The sequence below is a fragment of the Acinonyx jubatus genome, chromosome D4 (genome assembly GCF_027475565.1).
Source record: "Acinonyx jubatus isolate Ajub_Pintada_27869175 chromosome D4, VMU_Ajub_asm_v1.0, whole genome shotgun sequence".
Classification (NCBI taxonomy): domain Eukaryota; kingdom Metazoa; phylum Chordata; class Mammalia; order Carnivora; family Felidae; genus Acinonyx; species Acinonyx jubatus.
This window is the reverse complement of record NC_069391.1, coordinates 61,178,455-61,201,785: the sequence shown is the minus strand read 5'-3', so window position 1 is coordinate 61,201,785 and position 23,331 is coordinate 61,178,455.

The window sequence follows — 23,331 nt, the reverse complement described above, 5'->3', positions numbered from 1 at the left end:
TATTCTAATCAAGGCATACTTTAACTTCCATGGGGCCTTGAACATGTAGCCCTGAGGAAGGTCATTGTACGGGCATGAAGAAGACAGAGGGTCAAAAATGGAGTCAATGTTTTCAGCATTCCTACACCATCTAAAGCAAATATGGCAAATGGTATATAATTGTTGAATCAAGGCAATGTAGAGGTGTTCATGATATATATGTTATTCTTTTATTTTTCCTTTGTTTGGAAACTTATAATAATAATAATAATAAAGCAGTGGGACATTGGCCTAAGACACAGCAGTCAGGTGAATAGAACCAAGATCCCAAGGCATATCTTAGTACACATAAAAACTTAATATATAAAAAAAGAGAAAGAATTTGTAAAAACATTCAATGTAGTTTCACATAAGACTAAATTCCAGGGCACCTGGCCAGCTCATTCAGTAAAGTATGCAACTCTTGATCTCAGGGTTGTGAATTCAAGTCCATGTTGGGTGTAGAGATTAGTTACAAATAAAATCTTAAAACAAAACAAAAAAAAAACCCCAAATTCCAGATAAATAAATATAAAAATATAGCTACACATATGAAAGGAATACAGAGATGAATACCTAATCTCTGGTAGGGGAAAGGTTCTGAATATTTTAAAATAATGAACAAAAGTAAATAGTTGTTATATTAATAACGGATATATAATTTTTTAACATATAACATAATCAATGTAGCCATTTCCCTAACTGTAGATATGCATCTCTACCCCAGATCCTTTGCCTCCAGCTTTCTGGTTTTGCACATGCAGTTCCCTCTGCCTGAATTGCTCTTCCCCTGATATTGCTGTGGCTTGCTCCCTCAGTTCATTCAGCTTAGATGTCACATCACTGAAGAGACCTGTTCTTGTCACTCATGTAAAATGATATTAAAGCAAGTCACACTATATCCCCTTCTTTGCTTTATTGTTCATAACACTTACATATTTATCATGATCTTATGTTTGTTTTCCAACTGTCTCCCTTACTAGATTGTAAGCTCCATGAGGTAAACAAACAAACAAAAACCCCGCCTTCTCACTGTTATATCCCAGAGTCTAGAACATTGCCTGGTGCCTAGTATGTGCTCAAAATAATACATCAAATTGCATTGTGTTGCATTACATTACATCAATCAACACAAATTTTGATAATGAATCTAAAAAGAAACAGGTGCTATGAGAGATAATAACAAAGTCAATCTAATTTGGAAAATGCAAGGAAGGTTTTGCTGAGGAAGTGATATAAGCTGAAATCTGAATGTCAAATCAGATGTCAAGTAGGGAAAGAGGCATTTTCCAGGTAAAGGGAACAATGTAGACAAAGGTTCAAAAAATAGAACAGCCATATATGAGCAGGTAAAACTGCTATGCCTGGAGCATAGTGAGGGAGGAAGGGGAGAGAAAGAGTAGGGAGAGTTGCTTAAAATGGTATAGAACTTAGGGGCACCTGGGTGACTCAGTCAGTTAAGCATTCAACTTCAGCTCAGGTCATGATCTCACAGTTTATGGGTTCAAGCCCTGCATTGGGCTTTGTGCTGATAGCTCAGAGCCTGGAGCCTACTTCAGATACTGTGTTTCCCTCTTTGCCCCTCCACTGTTCATGCTCTGTCTCTCTCAAAAATAAACATAAAAAAAATTAAAATGGTATGGAGCTTAAAAAGTTGAGTGAGACTGGGGTGCCTGGATGGCTCAGTTGGTTAAGCACCTGACTTTGGCTCAGGTCATGATCTCAGAGTTTGTGAGTTCAAGCCCCTGTACTGCCCCTGTACAGTGTCAGACTCTGTACTGACAGCTTAGAGCCTGAAGCCTGCTTTGGAATCTGTGACTCCCCCTCCTCTCTGCCCCTCACCTGCTCACTCTCTGTCTCTCAATAAATAAATGTTAAAAAAAATTTTTTTTTGAAAGTTGAGTGGGACTCTTAGAAATGATTTATTCAATCAAGTCCTTTGGTTTATAGAAGGAGTTACTGAGGGCAAAGAGTTGACTGTTTTATTTGTATTGTCAGAAGCAATGTTAGAACACAGGCCTTCTGATCTTAACTCCAAGATCCTCTCTATTGGAAAGGTTACTTATCATTAAACTAGCATTTCAAGTCCTATAAATAAGGATGATCCTTTAATTATTGCTGTGAATATCTCAAGTTCCTGCCTATTCTGAAGCATTCTCCCTGCTTCTGTTAAGAGGACAATCATTTCTGAGCACCTGGGTGGCTCAGTCAGTTAAGCATCTGACTTTGGCTCAGGTCATGATCTCGTGGTTTGTGAGTTAGAGCCCCACATCAGGCTCTGGGCTGACAGCTCAGAGCCTGGAGCCTGCTTTGGATTCGATGTCTCCCTCTCTCTCTGCCCCTCCCCAGCTTATGCTCTGTGTCTCTCTCTCCTTCAAAAAAAAATAAACATTAAAAAAAATTTAAGAGCACAATCATTTCCTTTGGGAAAGCATCTCTCCCACATTATCAGGCCATGTATCTGAATGAGGTGATGCCACACCAGGCCACAGGCCTGCCCAAGACTTTCACTGTAAGTCCTGAGAGTTGGGGTTGCATATCAGATTGAATTAGATTCAATACATATAACAACCCCCGCCCAAGTGGCTTAATCACACAGAAATGGATAAAGAGGGGCTCGTGCATGCTCTCTCTCTCTCTCTCTCAAAAAAAAAAAAAAAAAAAGGAGAGAGACAGAGAGAAATATGGACAAAGAAATATCCCATTCCTATGACATTAGATGAGAACCTGGACCTAGCACCCCTTAAAAGCAAGATACCTTTAAACTGTGAGCTAAAAATTTCTTTCTTGATCTCTCACCAAAAATGTTTTGTACCCCAAATCTCATGTATTTCATGAGTGTCTAGAATCTTCCAAACTAAATTATATGGTAATGCTTAGACATGAGGGTATATTAACAGGAATTCAGCATTAGGAAGATAATATAGCTTAGTCAAACACACAAACTTTGGAGTCATGTTGCCTGAATTCAAATCCTGCCTCCACTACTCATTAACGTGGTGACTTCAGATGAATTTAAATTCCAGACTCTTTAACTATAAAGCAGAAATGAAAATAATACCTAGCTCATATAGTTACTGTGAGAAGTAAATGATATATTGTAGGTAGAACAGCTGATGAAAATAAATTCTTTAATGAGTGAGACATTCTGAGAAACGCAGAACTGATTTTATTTAGCAGTGCTTTCTATGACTGAGCTAGGAAGGGCTAGAAAGCCAAGAGCAAAGAGCAACTTTTCTCTTTTGAGCATTTCTGTGCCCACAGCCCCTTTGTGATTGGGAGAAGAAACCTTGAAAGAAGTGTGATCCCTACAAAATAAAGGCCCTTGTCAGTCTGAGCAGGGAGAAGCAGGAGCAGGAGCCCAGATCATGGTCACCTGGTAGCATCTGTGTAGAAAAAGAAAAGGAGTACACTGCTTGGGTTTGAGCGACTTAGAGGGAAGCACCTGGGAAAATGTTTTGACATATTTCTACCCCACCGGAGTCCCTGTCCTCCACTGCATTATGCTTTTGCTCTCAAGGCCACAGAAATCACAAAGCAGAGTAAATGCAAAATAGTATCTTTGATATGCCCAGCACAGAGTCTGGCATGCAATCAATATTCAGTAAACATCCTTCAAGTCCCAAAGATACTTAGACCTATAAACATTATATGCTTGGATCCATGTTGAGTATTTGTTCTGCAACCAGAACTACATAACACCCCAAGTTAGCATTTGATATCTTGTTTCAAAGGAAACTGGCAGTGATTAGTTTTATTACTTTAAAGAACTGCCACCCCAAAATCCCTGCCCTTTGGAATATACAGGCCTTATTATTTAGATTAGGTTAGCTAGGTCACCAGTGAAAAGAAACCTGAAATAATAGTGGCTTATTCCTTCTCATCTAAATGAGATCTAGAGATTTGACAGTCTAGGGGTGGTATGATGGGGCCACAGTCAATTTTCTAGGTTTTTCTCTCTCCCATCCTCATTACGTGCCTTCCACCTCATGGTTCAAGCTAGCTATACAAGTTTCAGCTATCACATCCACACTCAATCCAGCAGGAAGTAGGGATGGGAGAAATAGGGCGTGCCTCTTCATTTAGGGACATTTCTGGGTTGTTGTATACACAACTTTCATTGCATCTTGATGGCCAGAAATAAGTCATGTGGCTATACTCAGTTGCAAGGGGCAAAAGCTAGAAAATGTAAATGATATTGGGATAGCTATATGCTCAGGCAAAAATTAGCATTCCATTATAAATGGAGAGGTAGGTAATAGATACTAAAATTGATCTCTCCCATACAGAAACATTCTGGCCAGTAAACATTTGCATCAACAATGGAAAGATGGGGATAGGGGCGTGAGGGGAATGGTAGAACATGGAACACTTAACAGGGAAAGATTCATCAAATCTCCCTTCCCTGAATTGAGCATGCATTTCCTGGAAGACCTCAATTAAGTCAGAAAGTAACATTTATAGAGGGCCTACTATGTGCCCAGTACTTTAAAAGCAATTACTGCCATGCCCAGTCTCATGTGAATTCCTCATCTAACAACTCTGTGAATTCCTTTAAACAGACAATCCACTCAGCTCTTAGCTGAGGCCTTGTAAATGTCCAGCTAGAGTCCCTGGATTTACCAAACAGCAAATTTATGAAGTAAACACATGTATCTCTCTATTAAAATTAAAGGAGAGAGAAGCAGATTCAGAAAGATGACTGTGGCAATGGGTGATACAGAAAATGTACTGGAAGAGGATCATGTTTCTTTCATTGACCAGCATGTGCAGTGTGGAAAGACAAGAAAGCAAAAGCCTGATTCAAAGCCCAGAAGACCACTAATTCACTGTTAAGGGCAGGCAATGTGCTGAGGAATTTGCTTCCAGACCTGGGCTGTTACCACATGCATAAACAGGATTCTGATGCAAAACTGGCCACTGGCTCAACACAACTGCTAAACTCTGACGGCCTTGCTCAGATTGTAAATTTTATTGCAAAAATAATAAGTACTGTTCTTTCTAAGGATCCAATAGAAATAGACATATTTTTATTTTATCTCTTCTTTTTGAAGTGATTTTTTTTTTTTTTGAGAGAGAGACAGAGAGAACAGACAGAGAGTGAGGAAGAGAGAGAGTCCCAAGCAGGCTCCAGGCTGTCAGTGCAGAGCCCAACATACACAGGGCTAGAACCCACAAACCATGAGATCATGACCTGAGCAGGTCTTGAATCCACAAACCATGAGATCATGACCTGAGCCGAAACTAAGAGTCCGACACTTAACCAACTGAGCCACCCAGGCACTCAAGTTAATTTTAAAAAAACAAAACTTATTTTTAAAAAAATACTATGTGTTTTGTAATGGAAAAAATATCACACAGAAGACAGTGCTCTAGGTAAGCAAGGGAGCTACCTCAAGCAAAGGAGCATTTGCTGTGAGAGGAGGAGTAGAAACTCAGCTCTCTGACTGCAAGGATTGCAGCTAAGTCCTGGCTCTGCCACTTATTGAAGTGTGTGTTTTAGCAGATCTTAACCTTGCTCCACCACTATTCTTCATTAGTAAAATCCAGTTATTGTGGGTTATAAATAAATGAAATGTTCCTTTCCCTTCCTTTCCTTTTCTTATACTTCCAAAGTATTCATGTTCACAGCCCCAAATATTTATAGAGATTGCTATTTTTTATTTGCTTGCATTACAGTTTCCTAACGTCAGTAAGTCAACATGATGCAAGAGGATCAAGACCTTTTTAGTCATTTACTGGGCTGAAATCTTGTCATACATGCCTACAGGATCCAAATTGGCAAAAGCCATATCGTTCAAAAGACCTGAGAATATGAGAAGTTCAGAGTAATGTCAGGTACAGGATAACAAATGTCAGGGAGACATTGGTAGGATTATTTGGGTAGTTTAGTCACCACTCCAAGCCCTAATGCATATATTCATTATTAAATATCACAGACAGGCAACCTCAGAGCTAATCTGATGCCCCGTCACTTAAGCACTGAACAAGATGTAAAGCCTTCCCAAACTTCTTATGCAAGATCCAGATCAGGGCAATCCACTCCAACCCTACCCTGAGCACCAGTCTTAGAGGAATAAACTATCAGGAATGAGCCAGCACCAGGGCACCCTTTCACACAGCTTTCCATAAGAAGCCAATTACATGCCTGCCCAAACCCAGTGATTCCAACCCCTTGACAGAAAATTAAAAGAACAACAAACATGGCATAAAAGCACCAGTGTAGCTCCCATGAAATAAATGTTGAAAATATATCAAAAGGAACTCCAAATTATTAGCTTAAGGGGGGTGTCACCACATCTCAGGCAAGCCCTGCCACCTGCCCAAAGTTTGAAATTGTCCTAGAGCCTGATAACCCAGGCTGAGCCTACAGGTATAGCGTGGCTGATCCAGGCTGTAGGGAGAAGAGGCCCAAAAGTTTTAGGTCAGTCAGGACTTTATTGAAGCATGGAGAGACATTTTACAGTCTCTTGGTTAAAGGAAATTATCTGGGGGGCTGGGGAAACAGTTGAGAGTCTTTACAGTGATTCAAAGTGAGGGCTTCAGAGAGTGGTCTCAATGGTGTGAATACAAAGAAGGCAATCACAGCGGTGATTTTTCTGGGTGAATCGCTGAATCCCTGTTTCTCAGAATTATACAAGCCAGAACATTAGTTGGGAAATTTATTTTTAATAATAATTTTAAAGCTAGAATAAGTCACAGGGATAAGTGTCCAGCATAGGAAACATAGTCAATCGTGTTGTAATAGTGTTGTATACTGACAGATGGTGGCTACGCTTGTGGTGAGCATAGCAGAATATATACACTTGCTGAATCACTATGTTGTACACCTGAAACTAATGTAATATCGTATGTCAACTATACTTCAATAATTTTTTTAAAAAACCTATATACCAATGAATTTTTATGTTTATATCTAATAACTATTTTATTTATTTATTTATTTATTTATTTATTTATTTATTTATTTATTTATTTTAGAGAGCAATTGAACATAAGCAGCAGAGGGAGAGAAAAAGAATCTTACACAGGCTCCATGCCCAGCATGAAGCCCTATGTGGGGCTTGATTTCAAGACCTTGAGATCATGACCTGAGCAGAAATCTAGAGTCAGATGCTTAACTGACAGAGTCACCCAGATGCCCTACTAACTCTCTATTCATATGTATTTTGTCTGCTTTCATAATAATAAAAACATTTTTTTGACACACTTTTCTTAAGTTACTACAGATTTCTTTCCTTTTCTCTAGGGTCTGACATGAGGACAGTCCATTCCACAATCAATACTGCTATGTAAAACATGGGAGAGCAGAAGAAAAGAGGGTGGAGAATTCTTGGTCTTCATCAGTTTGTGATTCTTGCATATACATGCCCTTGCTACCATACCATTCTCTATCCCTCTTCTTCCTGGAAAGAACAAGTAGGGCAGTATGATGTTTCTGCTGGTGGCACTTTTTTTTAAATTGAGGTGATGTTAAAAAAAATTAATAAATAAATAAATAAACAAATTGAGGTGATGTTCAGATAACATAAAATTAACCATTTAAAAGTGAACAATTCAGTGGCATTTAGTAAATTCACAATGTGTGCAAACCTTACCACCATCCTGTTTCAAAACCTTTCATCACTCCAAAAGGAAAATCCATAGCCATTAAGCAGGTATTTCTTCTTAATCCTACACTTTAGTAACCCCTAATCTGCTTTCTGTGTTTCTGAGACCATGCTTGGTCACTTCTTCCCTAACAAATCCATGGAGACATGCAGGCTGTAATGTCTCTGTGACCTCAGAGAGACCAGAATGTAGATCACTCTGAGAACGTGGTCAAACTGTGGACTTCCCTGGGGGAAATTATTCTGTTCCTTTAATAAGAATATATAGGAATGGGATTAAGAAATCAAGTCATCATATATTCAAAATCCCCTAATAGATGAATTGATAGACTTCTTATAACTCACTGATAAGATCTAGTCTCATAGCCACTACTACATGCTGGGAAACAGCTTCTGTACTTATAGACAAGCCAAGGAGAAGAGAGTTGGGACACTTTTACAGTCAGAATAAGAAGTATATATGTATATATTTAAATGCCAATAATTCAATCACTTGAAAAGGAGACATTGGCCTAATAATAAATTAAATGTATATAATTAAGCCCAATATTAGTGAAGGGTAATCACGATGGGGAAATACACTCCTAAAAATATTTTTAAACTTTTTAAATAATATATGTATATTATAAATATATAAATAATATTATATATTATATATACATTTTTTCATTTGAGAGACAGAGAGTGGGAAAGGCACAGAAGGAGGGAAAGAGAGAGAGAGAGAGAGGGAATCTTAAGCAGGCTTTATGCTGTAAACCTGATGCAGGGCTCAATTCCATGACCCTGGGATTATGACGTGAGCCAAAATCAAGAGTCGGGTGCTTAACTGACTGAGCCACCCAGGCGCCCCAAACTTTTTAAAAAACAAAGTAGTACTTTGGGAGCCTGGGTGGCTCGGTCGGTTAAGTGACCGACTCTTGGTTTCAATTCAGGTCATGATACAATTCATGGGTTTGATCCCCGCAACAGGCTTAGCACTAAAAGTTCAGAGCCTGCTTGGGATTCTCTCTTTCTCCTTCTCTCTGCACCTCCCCTGCTCACTCACTGTCTCTCAAAATAAATAAACATTTAAAAAAATAGTAGTACTTGATATTACAAGATATAATGAACACCCTTCCTGTAATATAAGTAAAAGACAAGAGAAAAGGAATAATCAAAGGTCGCTCCCAAATTCTGAGTCTAGAAAATGGGAGAGTATTAGCATACATAACAGAATAGGTCTATCCAGGAGGAGAGTGAGTTTAGGGTACAGGAAGTTGACTTTGCTTCCCAAACCATGAGTTTGAGGTAGGGAGGAAGGCTACTCAAGGGAAGGCAGAGAACATGCCAGTGATAATGTAGGGTTAAAGTCAGAGGTCAAGTCTAGGAATCTGGGCCTAAGAGCCATCTACTTTCAGTGGGGGGGGGGGGGGGAGTATGTAGGGGGGGATGGGGTAAAGAAAAGGTGGGAAGTTAGTATATCATATCCAAGCAAGGTCTCTGGGAAGGGGTGTGACCAAACAGATCAGATCAAAACTTAGGGATCACCCATATTTAAGAATAGAGAGCAAAGCCCCTGAAGGAAGCAAGGAAAAGTCTTGAGAAACAAAGAGGAGACACAGTATGGCTTAGAATCCTGGAGACCAGAAAGGAGAAATGTCAGGATTGGGTGGGTAGGGGCATTGTGTCCATATGCCTCAGAAAGGTCAGGGGAAAGGGAAACAGGAAAAGAGTCAATGAAGTTTACACAGAGGAGACCCCTCTGGCCTCTGAGAGAGCAACTGTCCGAGGTTCAGAGCCTGTCCATGCAGGGCTTGAGTTGAGAGAGTGACAAGGGAAGGGATGCAACAGATTTCAGTCTTCAGATGTCTGGTGATGAAAGAATGGAGGAAAATCCCATGGTGGTTTGAAGGAAAACAACAGAGCAAGTTTTCAAAGCAGCAGACCCTGACCTTCGTGGCAATGGATGACACATTCACGTGGGGTTTCCTGGCTGGTGCTGGCCAAGGCGGTGTAATCCAGCACTCTCTGGTCAGAGTTTTACACCAACAGGTATCATAGAGTAAATTCCAAAGTTCACTCAGTGGCCAGCTTGTGAAAAGAGCAAATAAACCATGAGTGGTTTTTCTTCAAATCTATACAAAAATGACCTCTGGAATTGCAGATAGAACCTCTACCTATTTTGGAAAGGAGTTCCATCATATATAGACACTGCATCAGAAGATGAACAGCTCATTCACATATTTGGAGAAGCTGGAGCCTAGCCAAACACAGTTCTCATTAAAAAATGGGGATGAAGAAGGCTGAGTACGGTGGAGATGAAAACAAACAAGATGAAAAACCTCTAACTTTGTCAGGCTGAGACTGGCTGCTGCTGCTGGTGGTGGTGGTGCCCTCTCTAGGAGGGACTTGGAGAGTCTGCAAGATAGAAGAAGGGTCATAGGACTAGTGCATAGTCCAGGGGGTGGCATAAGAGTGGGAGTAGGCATATTTTCGGAGCTTGGAATCTGGGGGGAGGGGTTAGCTTTTAGCAATAGCCACTGCTGTGGTAGAGTGGGGAGGGGATCTTTCACGACAAGCAGCCAGAGCTTGGCCTCAGGCAACTGTTTTTTTGTTTGTTTGTTTGTTGTTTATTTTTAAAGCTGTAGGAGGCAGAGGTTCTAGCAAGCAGTAACTCCAAAGCAAGGTCTGGTCACTTGAAGTTCATGAGGTAAATACTCCAATAATACAGTAAGGAATCCATGAGATCCTAGAGACACTGGGGTAATAGAAAATCCACTTGGAACTTAAGATAATTTTGGTGGCAGGGTCAATGAATCATGCAGAGTGCCCATTACTAAAAATCCAGGCAGAATCCCAGTTATTGGAATCAGGGAATAAGGTCCAAGTAGATCACCACCCACCCCCACCCTAGGCTAAATAGGAAAACTAATGTCCTAAGTATTTCCCTGTTTAGAGACCAGATTAATGGATTACTCTTAGAGTCTGGAGTAGGTGAAGGCCTGCAGCAGGGGATGATGTGGGAGGGATTTGGAGCCAGAATGAGGTCAGTCATTGCCAAAGCTATGTGTCCAGCTCAGCATTAGGCATCAACTCCTGTACTGTTTTCCATACCACCAAACAATTCCCCAGTTCTCAGGGGACACCAACTTGGTGTCCTACAAATTTAACAATTCTGACATTATCTACTTGGAGATAGCATCAGATCCCACAGGTTAAGAGCTCAGTCCCACAAGACTGCCCCCATTTCAGATGCCAATTACAAGTCCAGATTGTCACCTGTACTGGCTGACCACCTATACATTAGAGGTTCCCACAACCCTCTCCTGGGTTTGATTACTTAGCTAGAGCAGCTCACAGGACTCAGAGAAACATTCTTTTTTTTTTTTTTTTTTTTTGAGGCTTATTCATTTTGAGAAAGAGACAGAGAGAGTGCTGAAGTGCATGGGCAGGGGAGGGGTAGAGAGAGAGGGAGAGAATCCAAAGCAGGCTCCCCACTGTCAGCACAGAGCCCTGTCACCCAGAGCCTGACTTGGGGCTCAAATTTACAAACTGAGATTATGACCTGCTGAAATCAAGAGTCGGCCACTAAACTCACCAGGCCACCCAGGTACCCCTCAGAGAAACATTTTCATACCTTTACCACCTTATTATAAAGGACATTATAAAAGATACAGGTGAACACCCAGATGAGAGGGTACACTGGAGCTTCTGTCCCTGTGGAATTAAGGTATGCCAGCCTCACTGCACTTGGATGTCTTCACCAACCCAGAAGCTTATGAAATCTTGCCATTCAAGAGTTTAACCTGTAACATCCCCTCTAGCTTCCCCTCCCTGGAGGTCAGTAGGTGGGGCTGAAAGTTCCAACCCTCTAATTGCTTGGTCTCTCTGGTGACCAGCCCCATCCTGAGGCTATCCAGGGGCTCCACCCTAAGTTACCCCATCAGCATAAACTCAGGTATGCTAAAAAGGGATTTTTTATGAATAACTTTTTTTTTTATGAATAACTTTCAAAAGAGTTTTAAAAAACTACTCTCATTCAGGAAAACAACAACAAAACCACTCTCACTTAAGAAATTCCAAGGGTTTTAGGAGTTTTGTGCCAATAACCAGAGAGGGACTAAGACTAAATATATTTCTTATTAACCACACATCCCCACATGGAATTAGAATGATCCATGACGCTGTGGCATTCTAGTTCCTTAGCACCCAGTTGGGAATCCTTGGGGCTCTATCATCTCTGACTCTGACCTTATGCCAGGGTTAGTATTCTCTTCCAGTTCTAGGCAATGGGTGAGAAAGGGAGATGCAGGGTTGGAAGAGTACTGGGCCTGGCCTGGGTTCTGTCCTCCTCAGCTCTGAGGAACAACAAACAGGTCCTAAGAGGAACTCACTCATGGGGGCACCTGGCTGGCTCAATCTGAAGTGCATGCAACTCTTGATCTCAGGGTCTTGAGTTCAAGTCCCATGTTGGGTGTAGAGATCACTTAAATACATAAACTAAAAAAAGAAAAAAAAAAAGGAGAAATTCACTCATGATCCCCAAAGGCAGTTCTCCTCCCCTAAGTCTTCTCTCTATAGAAATGGCATATGAATGTTAGCCCCTGACCTGAGGACAAAGACAACCAGAAGCCTTCACACTCTTAAAAATGTTTTGTTTTGTTTTTTTAAAAGAGGCTCCTGGGTGGCTCAGTCGGTTAAGCGTCAGTCGGTTAAGCTCAGGGTGAGTTCGAGCACCACATCAGGCTCTGTGCTGACAGCTCAGAGCCTGGAACCTGCTTCAGATTCTGTGTCTCCCTCTCTCTCTGCTCCTTCCCTGCTCACACTCTGTCTCTTTCTGTCTCTCAACAATAAATAAATGTTAAAAAAAAAATTAAGAAGTCTTCACACTCTGCACACTGTAGACCATATCTTCCCTTTTTAATTAAAATTTCCACTTCAGTGCAGCCTGATTTCATTCACTCCCTGTGGGGTTCTGCTCCTGTAACATTTTCATTGCCAATTACTTTATGACTCCTTTATTTGAGGCATACAGTCTTCCTTTTAACCATCAACTCTCCTCTCGATCTCCTCTAGGTTAATCAACCCAGTATGAAACTGACTGAGGGTCAGAGAAACTCAAGGTTAGGAGGGGTCAGGCAGCAGTCATAGGCTGAAGACATTTCAGACACAGGAGTAGAGACCATATGCTTTTAGGGGCTTCAGCAGCTAAAGGCTGGCCTCACAATTTACAGAACCACATGCAGAAGCATACAGAGACTGAGAACGCCATCAGCAGAGTGTTGCTGTCAACCTGAGCACTAGCTTCTTTAGAAGCTGGGCTCTACTTCCGGGATTTTCACTTTTCTCTTACCCCACTTCATCAAATGTGGACCTGACTCTAAAGTCTATGCTTTAACCACTCTGTATGTGCAAGAAAACATAAAGGACTGGCCCGTGTGTCCCCTACTATCCTCTAGTAATGGCCAATTTAACAGAGACTTGAAGGGAAGGACCAAGGCAGAAGGTAATATTATTGGCATATGTACATTCACTTTACAGCCCAGGGCTTAGCATGTAATGACTTCGGAGTCAAAAAGTGTGTGTTGAAGTGAAAGCCAAAACTATTCATACGTGGGAGATCAGAATTCGATGTCCTTCACCTGCCTGAATTCTGTGGATAAGATCAGAATGTGGAAGGCAACAGACAAAACAAACAGGAACTGAACTACACAGGGTAGTGCTGGGTCAAGGTGGAGAACCCTCTCCAGTGATCTACTTCATTGGTACCTTATACCTCTCAGCAGATTTTTAAGCTCTCTTCTTTTCCCCTTTAAAAAGGGCATCTTTTACACACATTCCTATCAGACTATACACATTCTTTTGGCCTCTGTGTCTCTGTCTATGGGGTGCCCAGACCACTCTTCCACCTCCACCTGTCCTATCAAAACTCTACCATTCTGTAATGCACATCTATTACTGTATATCCTGAAAATATATCTGTATTCTCTTTTTTTTATTATTTTTTAATGTTTATTTAGTTTTTGACAGAGAGAGAGACAGAGCATGAGCAGGGGAGGGGCAGAGAGGGAGGGAGATACAGAATCTGAAGAAGGCTCCAGGCTCTGACCTGTTAGCACAGAGCCTGATGCGGGGCTCGAACTCACAGACTGTGAGATCATGACCTGAGCCAAAGTCGGACGCTCAACCGACTGAGCCACCCAGGCGCCCCTATCTGTATTCTCTTTTTAAGTTGAAACAAAGAACAGCAAAACAAAAAATAAAACAAACAAAAAACCCCCCGCATACCTCAAACCAAAGAGCAGCAATTGTCACTCATACATGATGTCTTATTCTACCCCTCTTATCTGTGTACCTGTGGGCATTACTTACCCTCCATAAGACTCAATTTCCTCACCTAAAAATGGGAATATTAACAACCACTTAACATGAATTAGAAATACATAAAGTGAGGGGCGCCTGGGTGGCTCAATCCCACGTCAGCTCTGTGCTGACAGCTCAGAGCCTGGAGCCTGCTTCAGATTCTGCGTCTCTCTCTCTCTCTGCATCTCCTCTGCTCACACTCTGTCTCTCCCTATCTCTCTCAAAAATAAATAAACATTACAAAAAATTAAAAAAAAAAGAAAGAAAGAAAGAAAGAAAGAAATGAAGTGGTGCCTGGGTGGGGCTCAGTCCAATTCTTGATTTCAGCTCAGGTTGTGATCCCAGGGTCCTGGGATGGAGTCCGAGTCGGGCTCTACGCTGAGCATGGAGCCTGCTTGGGATTCTCTCTCTCTCTCTGTCTCTCTCTCTCTCTCCTTTGCCCATCTCCCCTGCTTGCGTGCACTCTCTCTCAAACAATAAACAAACAAGCAAATTAATTAGTTAATTTAAAAAATGAAAATAAATTTTCAAAAATGAAAATATATGAAATGGTCTATGTAAAGTGCCTAACAGGGTCCTGACATATAGTAAACTCTCAATACATATTAATTCCCTTTCTCTATCTTACTGCTTACACCATTATAAAATAATTCATACCTCCTTTGCCACAATAAAACTTCTTTTGTGAGAACAAAATCCACACATTGCACACTCCACTTTTTCCTATATTATTAACTTACATGTCCTCTTTTCTCTTCAGTTTGCAATGCTTTGAAGTGTTAGAGACTTAACCTTATATGATTTATTTTACCTTCCCATCCGTGGGCCCAAAATAACACACTTAGTATTTCAAACACTCTACATGCTTTTAAAAATACTTGTTGAAAGCATGAATAATAAAGGAGGAAAGGAAGGTAATGAAGGAAAAAATTGAAAAAAAACTCTACCAGGATAAAAATGAAATTACCTTGTGTGTGGGTTTTTTAATTTATTTTTGTGAAAGAGAACATGACTGAGGGAGGGGCAGAGAGAGGGCGACAGAGAATCTGAAAGGGCTCTGTGAGCCTGATGCTGGTTTGAACTCATGAACCAGTGAGATCACGACCTGAGCAGAAGTCAGATGCTCAATTGAGTGAGCCACGCAGGCACCCCATTTTGTGTGTGTGTGTGTTTTTAATTTATTATTATTTTTTTAAGGTAAACTCTACCCCCAACATGGGGCTCAAACTCTCAAATTCAGGACTCCAAGATCAAGACTCACATGCTTCACCGACTGTGCCAGCCAGGCATCTCTATTTTTTCTAAGAAACTTAATATATAGAAGGAGAGGGCTTGTGGGCTAGGATTTTGTTTCTAAGTTTACCCACTCTTTGTTTTACCATATGTAAAAGTGATCAGAATAGTGCCTGGCACAAGTAAATACTATATAAACTTTTATTATTATTCCCCTCTCCTCCCAAGTGTACTTCTTTTAGTTTAGTTCCTGGCAAATACTGTCAAATACTGTCCCTGTTACTGTTCAAGCTAAGCAGGAAGATGGCTGGGCTTTTGTTTTGTCTGGGGGTTGGAAGGTATGGGTGTGTGTGGTGGAGAGAAGCCCCTTGGTCTGATACAGAAACCCTGCCTAACTGCTGCCATCTAGTGTTCACTTGAAAAAGCTAGAAGTGTCTTAACAGACTAATCCTGTTCCTTCCTCTAAAGACCCTAATACTGTTTTGTTATTGGATCTCAGATTTGGGGAAATTCTGATTACCAAAAGTACAACTTTTGACAGCAATGAGGTGGCAATTGAGAAACCGGAAAATTTCCTAGAATCCTAACATAAATGATCCCATAGTGTACTAATATAACTGTAGCCAAAGTCAAAGAAATGAAATTTGCATTATCCTGTGAATACTTCTTCTTTAAAAAAATTTTTTTAAGCTTATTTATTCATTTTGAGAAAAAGAGAGACCACGAGCAGGGGAGGGGCAGAAAGAGAGCACGAGAGAGAATCCCAAGCAGGCTCTACACTATCAGCACAGAGCCCAATGCAGGACTTGAACCCACTGAACTGTGAAATCATGACCTGAGATGAAACCAAGAGTTGGATGCTTAACTGACTGAGCCACTCAGGTGCTTCTTGCAGGTACACGTGGCTTCTGTTGGGAAGGGGAGTGAGAACACAGCTGTTTATTTGAGCACTTTCATGTAACAGTTTCTTTATACACACATACTCTAATTTCACATCTCCCCAGATCCCTCTGAGTTAGTATCACTATACCCATTTTATTGTTTTCAGTTTTCCCATTTTAAAGATAAGAAAATAGAGGCCTAGACAGTTTAACTTGCCTGCTTTGTTTAATCATGGCTGAGAAAAGAATTAGGACTTGTACCCATGTCTATCAATGTCAAGCTCTATGTTTTCTCATCTATATTTCAATGCTTGTTAAACATTTGGAAATCCCAAAAACAGCCCACAAACTGTGGTTAAATATCCTTATATCTTTCCATTAGTGATGACCTTCTTTAAGAACAACTGAAGAAACACAAAACCCTCAGCATATTAATGTCCTTGAAATTAACTGTACCACTGAGATCTGAACCAACACTTTCAAATACCTAAGTTAGAAACAATTGATGCTAAGTACAAACTGACTTAATTCAATTTGGTAAGAATTGAACTAGATGATAGTAATTTAAAGGGAAAATAATCAATAAATAGTAAAATAGCAACCTTACCAAAAGTATCCTATATTTTGTCTTAAAAAAATTTTTTTTTTTTAAGTAATCTCTACACCCAACGTAGGGCTCAAACTCATGACCCTGAGATCAAGAGTCAGATGCTTGGGGCGCCTGGGTGGCTCAGTCGGTTAAGTGTCTGACTTCAGCTCAGGTCATGATCTCACTGCTCCTGAGTTCAAGCCCCACATCAAGCTCTGTGCTGACAGCTCAGAGCCTGGAGCCTGGTTCAGATTCTGTTTCTGTCTCTCTGCCCCTCCCCTGCTCATGCTCTCTCTCTCTCTCTCTCTCTCTCAAATATAAAATAAAACATTAAAAAAAAGAATCATGGGAATACAAACCGGTGCAGCCATTCTGGAAAACAGTATGGAGGTTCCTCAAAAAACTAAAAATAGAACTACCTTACGACCCAGCAATTGCACTACTAGGTATTTATCCAAGGGATGCAAGTATGCTGTTTTGAAGGGACACATGCACCCCAATATTATAGCAGCACTATCAACAATAGCCAAAGTATTCAAAGAGCCCAAATGTCCATCAATGGATGAATGGATAAAGAAGATGTGGTATATATACACACAATGGAGTATTACTCAGCAATCAAAAAGAATGAAATCTTGCCATTGCAACTACGTGGATGGAACTGGAGGGTATTATGCTAAGTGAAATTAGTCGGAGAAAGACAAAAATCATATGACTTCACTAATATGAGGACTTTAAGAGACAAAACAGATGAACATAAGGGAAGGGAAACAAAAATAATATAAAAACAGGGAGGGGGACAAAACAGAAGAGACTCCTAAGTATGGAGAACAAACAGAGGGTTACTGGAAGGGGTGTAGAGGGGGGATGGGCTAAATGGGTAAGGGGCACTAAGGAATCTATTCCTGAAATCATTGTTGCACTATATGCTAACTAATTTGGATGTAAATTTAAAAAAAGAAAAAGAAAATTAAAAATTAAAAAAAAAAAGAACAACAACAACAAAAGAATCAGATGCTGTACCAAGTGAGCCAGCCAGGTACCCTTCTATATTCTTATCATTATGAGAACTGAAACTAAACTGGAGAAATCATGGAGATGTTGGGGCACCTGGGTGGCTCAGTTGATTGAGCGTCTAATTTTAGCTCAGGTTATGAACTTCCGGTTCATGGGTTTGAGTCTGGCATCAGGCTCCACACTGAAGGTGCGGAGCATACTTGGGATTCTCTGTCTCTCTCTCTGCCCCTCCCCTGCTCTCTCTTTCTCTCCTAAAATAAATAAATGGACATTAAAAAAATTAAAGAAATCATGGAGATGTCATTTTTAATTACTTCTTATTAAAAATAAACTTGTGCTCAATGCTGAAAAAAAATTTTTTTTAAGTAGAAGAGGAAACAAAATTAAAAAGCAACACCAGGAGGGGCGCCTGGGTGGCTCAATCGGTTAAGTGTCCGACTTCGGCTCAGGTCATGATCTCATGGTTCGTGAGTTCGAGCCCCACATTGGACTCTGTGTTGACAGCTTGGCTCCTGGAGCCTGGAGCCTGCTTCAGATTCTGTGTCTCGCTCTCTCTCTGGCCCTCCCCTCTCGAGCTCTGTCTCTCTCTCTCTCAAAAATAAATAAACATTTTTTTTCAACGTTTATTTATTTTTGGGACAGAGAGAGACAGAGCATGAACGGGGGAGGGGCAGAGAGAGAGGGAGACACAGAATCGGAAACAGGCTCCAGGCTCCGAGCCATCAGCCCAGAGCCTGACGCGGGGCTCGAACTCACGGACCGCGAGATCGTGACCTGGCTGAAGTCGGACGCTTAACCGACTGCGCCACCCAGGCGTCCCTATAAACATTTTTTAAAAAAAGAAAAAAAGCAACATCAGGAGCGCCTAGGCTGGCTCAGTCAGTTAAGAGTCCAACTCTTAATTTCAGCTCAGGTCATAAGGTTAGGTTGGTTAGTGAGTTCCAGCCCCAAGATGAGAAGTGCATTCAGTGCAGAACCTGCTTGGGATTCTCCCTCTCTCTCTGCCTCTCCTCCACTTGAGCATTCATGTGCTCTCTCTCAAAAAAAAAAAATAAAAAATAAAAAACAAAACAAAACAAAAAAAACACACTAATCTCTAGAATTGTATCACTTAACCTCTCTTAATAAAGTTTTAAATCTATATGTGAATATGTGTGTATGCGTGTATATGTATTATATTTAAAGATTTTTTTTTAAAGTAATTTCCACACTCAACAGGGGGCTAGAACTCACAACCTAGAGGATCAAGAGTCACACTTTCTATTGACTGAGCCAGCCAGGCACCTCTGTATAATTTTAAAGTAACAATATGTTAAATATGCAGTTTGGTTGCCTTTTTATTTTTATTTTATTTTTAATTAAAAATTAAAAAAAAATTAAAGTTTTTAAAATGTTTATTTTTGAGAGACAGAGAAAGACAGAGCACGAGCAGGGGAGGGACAGAGAGAGAGAGTGAGACACAGAATCCGAAGCAGGCTCCAGGCTCTGAGCTGTTAGCACAGAGCCTCATGCAGGGCTTGAACCCACGGACCGTGAGATCATGACCTGAACCGAAGTCAGACGCTCAACTGACTGAACTACCCAGGCACCCCAGTTGCCTTTTTATGTTTAAGTTTATTTATGTTTAGTAATCTCTACACCCAACATGGGCCTCCAACCACACCCTGAGACCTAGAGTCGCATGCTCTTCTGACTGACAGGTATCCTGGTTGCCTGTTTGTTTTTTTTTTTTTTTAAGTTTACTTATTTATTTTGAGAGAGAGAGAGACAGAGAGAGAGAGAGAGAGAATGAGCGGGGGTGGGGGAGAGGGAGGGCAGAGAGAGAGGGGGAGAGAGAGAGAGAGAGAGAGAGAGAGAGAGAGAGAGAGAGAGAATTACAAGAAGGCTCCACACTGCCATTGCAGAGCCCAACACGGGGCTCCAACTCATGAACTGTGAGATCATGACCTGAGCCAAAATCAAGAGCCCAATGCTCAAATGACTGAGCCACCCAGGTGCCCTGTCTTTTTAATTTTTTTAAACTGAGATACATTGGTAACAATTTTCCATTACAGAAACATTATTCTTTAAGTTTTTAGTGCCTGTATTGAGTTCCATTTTATGGGTAATATTTTATTTAACCAGACTCAATATGAACATTTAGTTTAGTTCAGATTTTTACTATTGCAAGATGATGCAGGGATAAAAAACTACATACCTAAACCTAACATTGTTAGGTTACTGTGTTAACATTCAGAGAGAGATAAGCAGTAAAAATAGAAAGGAGCTTTTTTTTTTCATGCTTTTTAAATGTTTTATTATCATCACATGAGGTAAAAAAAAAAAATCTATTTCCTTCTTTTCTCTCTCCCTTCCTGCTTTCCTTCCTTCCTTTCTTCTTTCTTTTTTTTTATTTTTTTCAATATATGAAGTTTATTGTCAAATTGGTTTCCATACAACACCCAGTGCTCATCCCAAAAGGCGCCCTCCTCAATACCCATCACCCACCCTCCCCTCCCTCCCACCCCCCATCAACCCTCCGTTTGTTCTCAGTTTTTAAGAGTCTTTTATGAAGGAGCTTTAATCAACAGTCGAAAAAAGCACAGGGTACAAAGATTTAATAGGAAAATAATAAATGATCAATTAGACTAAGCACCAAAGTTGCCCAAGAAAAGCCCTCTTGTCTTTACTGTTCCAAATGAAGTTAAATTGATACAAACTGCCTTCTCAGAGGCAGGGCTCTGGCCTTTCCTGTGTGCCGTTATGACAAAATTAGAAGAAATCAGGGTGCAGTCTCCAGTTAAGAATAACAAACTAGGGGTGCCCGGGTGGCTCAGTTGGTTAAGCATCTGACTTCAGCTCAGGTCATGATCTCACAGCTTGTGACTTCGAGCACCACATCAGGCTCTGTGATGCCAGCTCGGAGACTGGAGTCTGCTTGATTCTGTGTCTCCTTCTCTCTCTGCCCCTCCCCCACTTGTGCTCTGTCTCTCTCTCTCTCTCTCTCTCTTTCTCTCTCTCTCTCAAAAAAAAAAATGTAAGAATAACAAACTAAATGCTTACACAAAGGAAAGTGTTAGAAAATAAAGTAATATTTTTAGACTGGACTCACAAACACAGGCAGAGGTTAAGAATATGAAGGAGAGATTAACCAGAGACCATGTGAAGTCAGGGTTCTGGAGGGTGGTGGACCAGGGTTGGAAACCCAGATCTGCTAAGTACTGGAATTGTGCACCTGGGCTAGGTACTTATGGTCCTTGACCCTGTTTCCACATTTTCCTCATCCTGAAAATGGAAAAAGTAATAATACTTCTCTCTCAAAGTTGTTAAGATTGAATGAAATAATGTGGGGCGTCTGGGTGGCTCAGTTGGTTAAGTGTCACTGTTGATCTCGGCTCAGGTCATGATCTCACGGGTTTGTGAATTTGAGCCTGCATCAGACTGCACGCCATCAGTGCGGAGCCTGCCTGGGATTCTCTCTCCCTCTCTCTCTCTTAGTCCGCCTCTCTCTCTCTCTCTGTCTCTCTCAGAATAAATAAATAAACTTAAAAAAAAGGTTTTTAAGTTTAAATGAAATAATGTAGCTTCCATGCAGAGTAAAGTGGATGGCATGGGGTACATGCTTAATAACCAGTAGGTATTAACCAGGAAACAGTCTTATCTGATTAGGGTAGAAGGTATGGTGCTTTAGAATTAGAGGCTGGAACTAGATACAGCTCAATCAAAAGGGAGGAGAATGTCTAGGTCACAGAAGGGATGATGGTGACAGTGGTGAGGGACTGATCATGTGATACTAGATCCCAGAAATCAGTACGACACTTGGGATCCATGAAAGGGAAGGGAAGCATGTGTTAACAGCCACATGCTAAGTCCAGAGAGTATGTCCCCAGTTGGAACTCTCTTAACTTCTCTGATTTCCCTATGAGCCCCCAAAGCTGTATGCTTTTTTTAGCTACTTTTACAGGGATTTCCCTCCTCCCTCTTTCTCTGTTTGCCCCTGTTAAGTTTCATACTGACCAAACTTTCAATATTTACCACTTTCTAAAGAGTACAGCCTTATTCCAGAAAGATCATACAGAGCTTGTTTTCTTGGTGGAAGTGAGAGGAATTTCTGAATTCTTCAGAAAAGCTTGGAAACTCTCTCAATCAGTTTATCAGATCTTACCTGTCTCATTACCCCAAGGGTCTTTTCTGAATGTTTTCTGAATATATACACTTTCCTATATCTTTACTATTACCACTATGGTTTAAAATGACTTCATGTTTTGTCAGACACCTACAATTATCTCCTAACTGTAGTCTTCATTTCTACTTGTGCCCATACCAATCCTCCATTTGCAGCTAGAATGATATTGTATTATAAAAACAAAAGTATGATCAAATCTCTCTCTAACTTAAAAAACTTCTAGTAATGTTCCCTACTACCAGGATGAAGTCACAATTATTTTTTTTAATTTTACTTTTCTTTTTTTAAATTTACATCCAAATTAGTTAGCATATAGTGCAACAATGATTTCAGGAGTAGATTCCTTAGTGCCCCTTACCCATTTAGCCCATCCCCCCTCTCACAACCCCTCCCGTAACCCTCAGTTTGTTCTCCATATTTAAGAGTCTCTTCTGTTTTGTCCCCCTCCCTGTTTTTATATTATTTTTGTTTCCCTTCCCTTATGTTCATTTGTTTTGTCTCTTAAAGTCTTCATATGAGTGAAGTCATATGATTTTTGTCTTTCTCTGACTAATTTCACTTAGCATAATACCCTCCAGTTCCATCCACATAGATGCAAATGGCAAGATTTCATTCTTTTTGATTGCTGAGTAATACTCCATTGTATATATATACCACATCTTCTTTATCCATTCACCCAGCAATGGACATTTGGGCTCTTTCCATACTTTGGCTATTGTTGATAGTGCTGCTGTAATATTGGGGTGCATGTGTCCCTTCAAAACAGCACACCTGTATCCTATGGATAAATGCCTAGTAGTGCAATTGCTCAGTCATAGGTTAGTTCTATTTTTAATTTTTGAGGAACCTCCATACTGTTTTCCAGAGTGGCTGCACCAGCTTGCATTCCCAGAAGTCACAATTCTTTAATATTGCTCACAAAGCCTGTATAACCTGGGCCTTATTTCTCTCTCCAGATTCATCTTGGCAACTCTTTGTTCATAATGCTGCAGTAGCACTGACTTTTTTTGCTCATGGAAGTCATTGAGCTTTGTACAGCCTCAGGACCTTTGCACATAATGTTCCCTCTGTCCAGAAGGCTCACTCCACAACTTTCCACCTGACCAATTCCTCCTTATACTTCAGCTCTCTAATTAATTTGTGACTTATTCACTGACACCTACCCAAACACTGCAAACTAGGTTAGGTCTTTCTGTTTTATACTTTCATAATACCCTGTACTTTGTCATGGTTGTACTTATCACGAACCTAATTAAATGATAGTTGTTTAGTTATTGAATATCTAGCTCTTTGGGTTGTGAGCTCCATGAGATCAAGAACTTATATCTTATGTTCAAAGCTATAAATCAATTATATAGTACAGTTAAAAGCACACAGCAGGCACTCAGTAAATAATGAATGTCCATTAATTATCCATATTTGCATCTTTGGTCATAGATCTGTGCATATGAATGCTATATATATATATATATATAT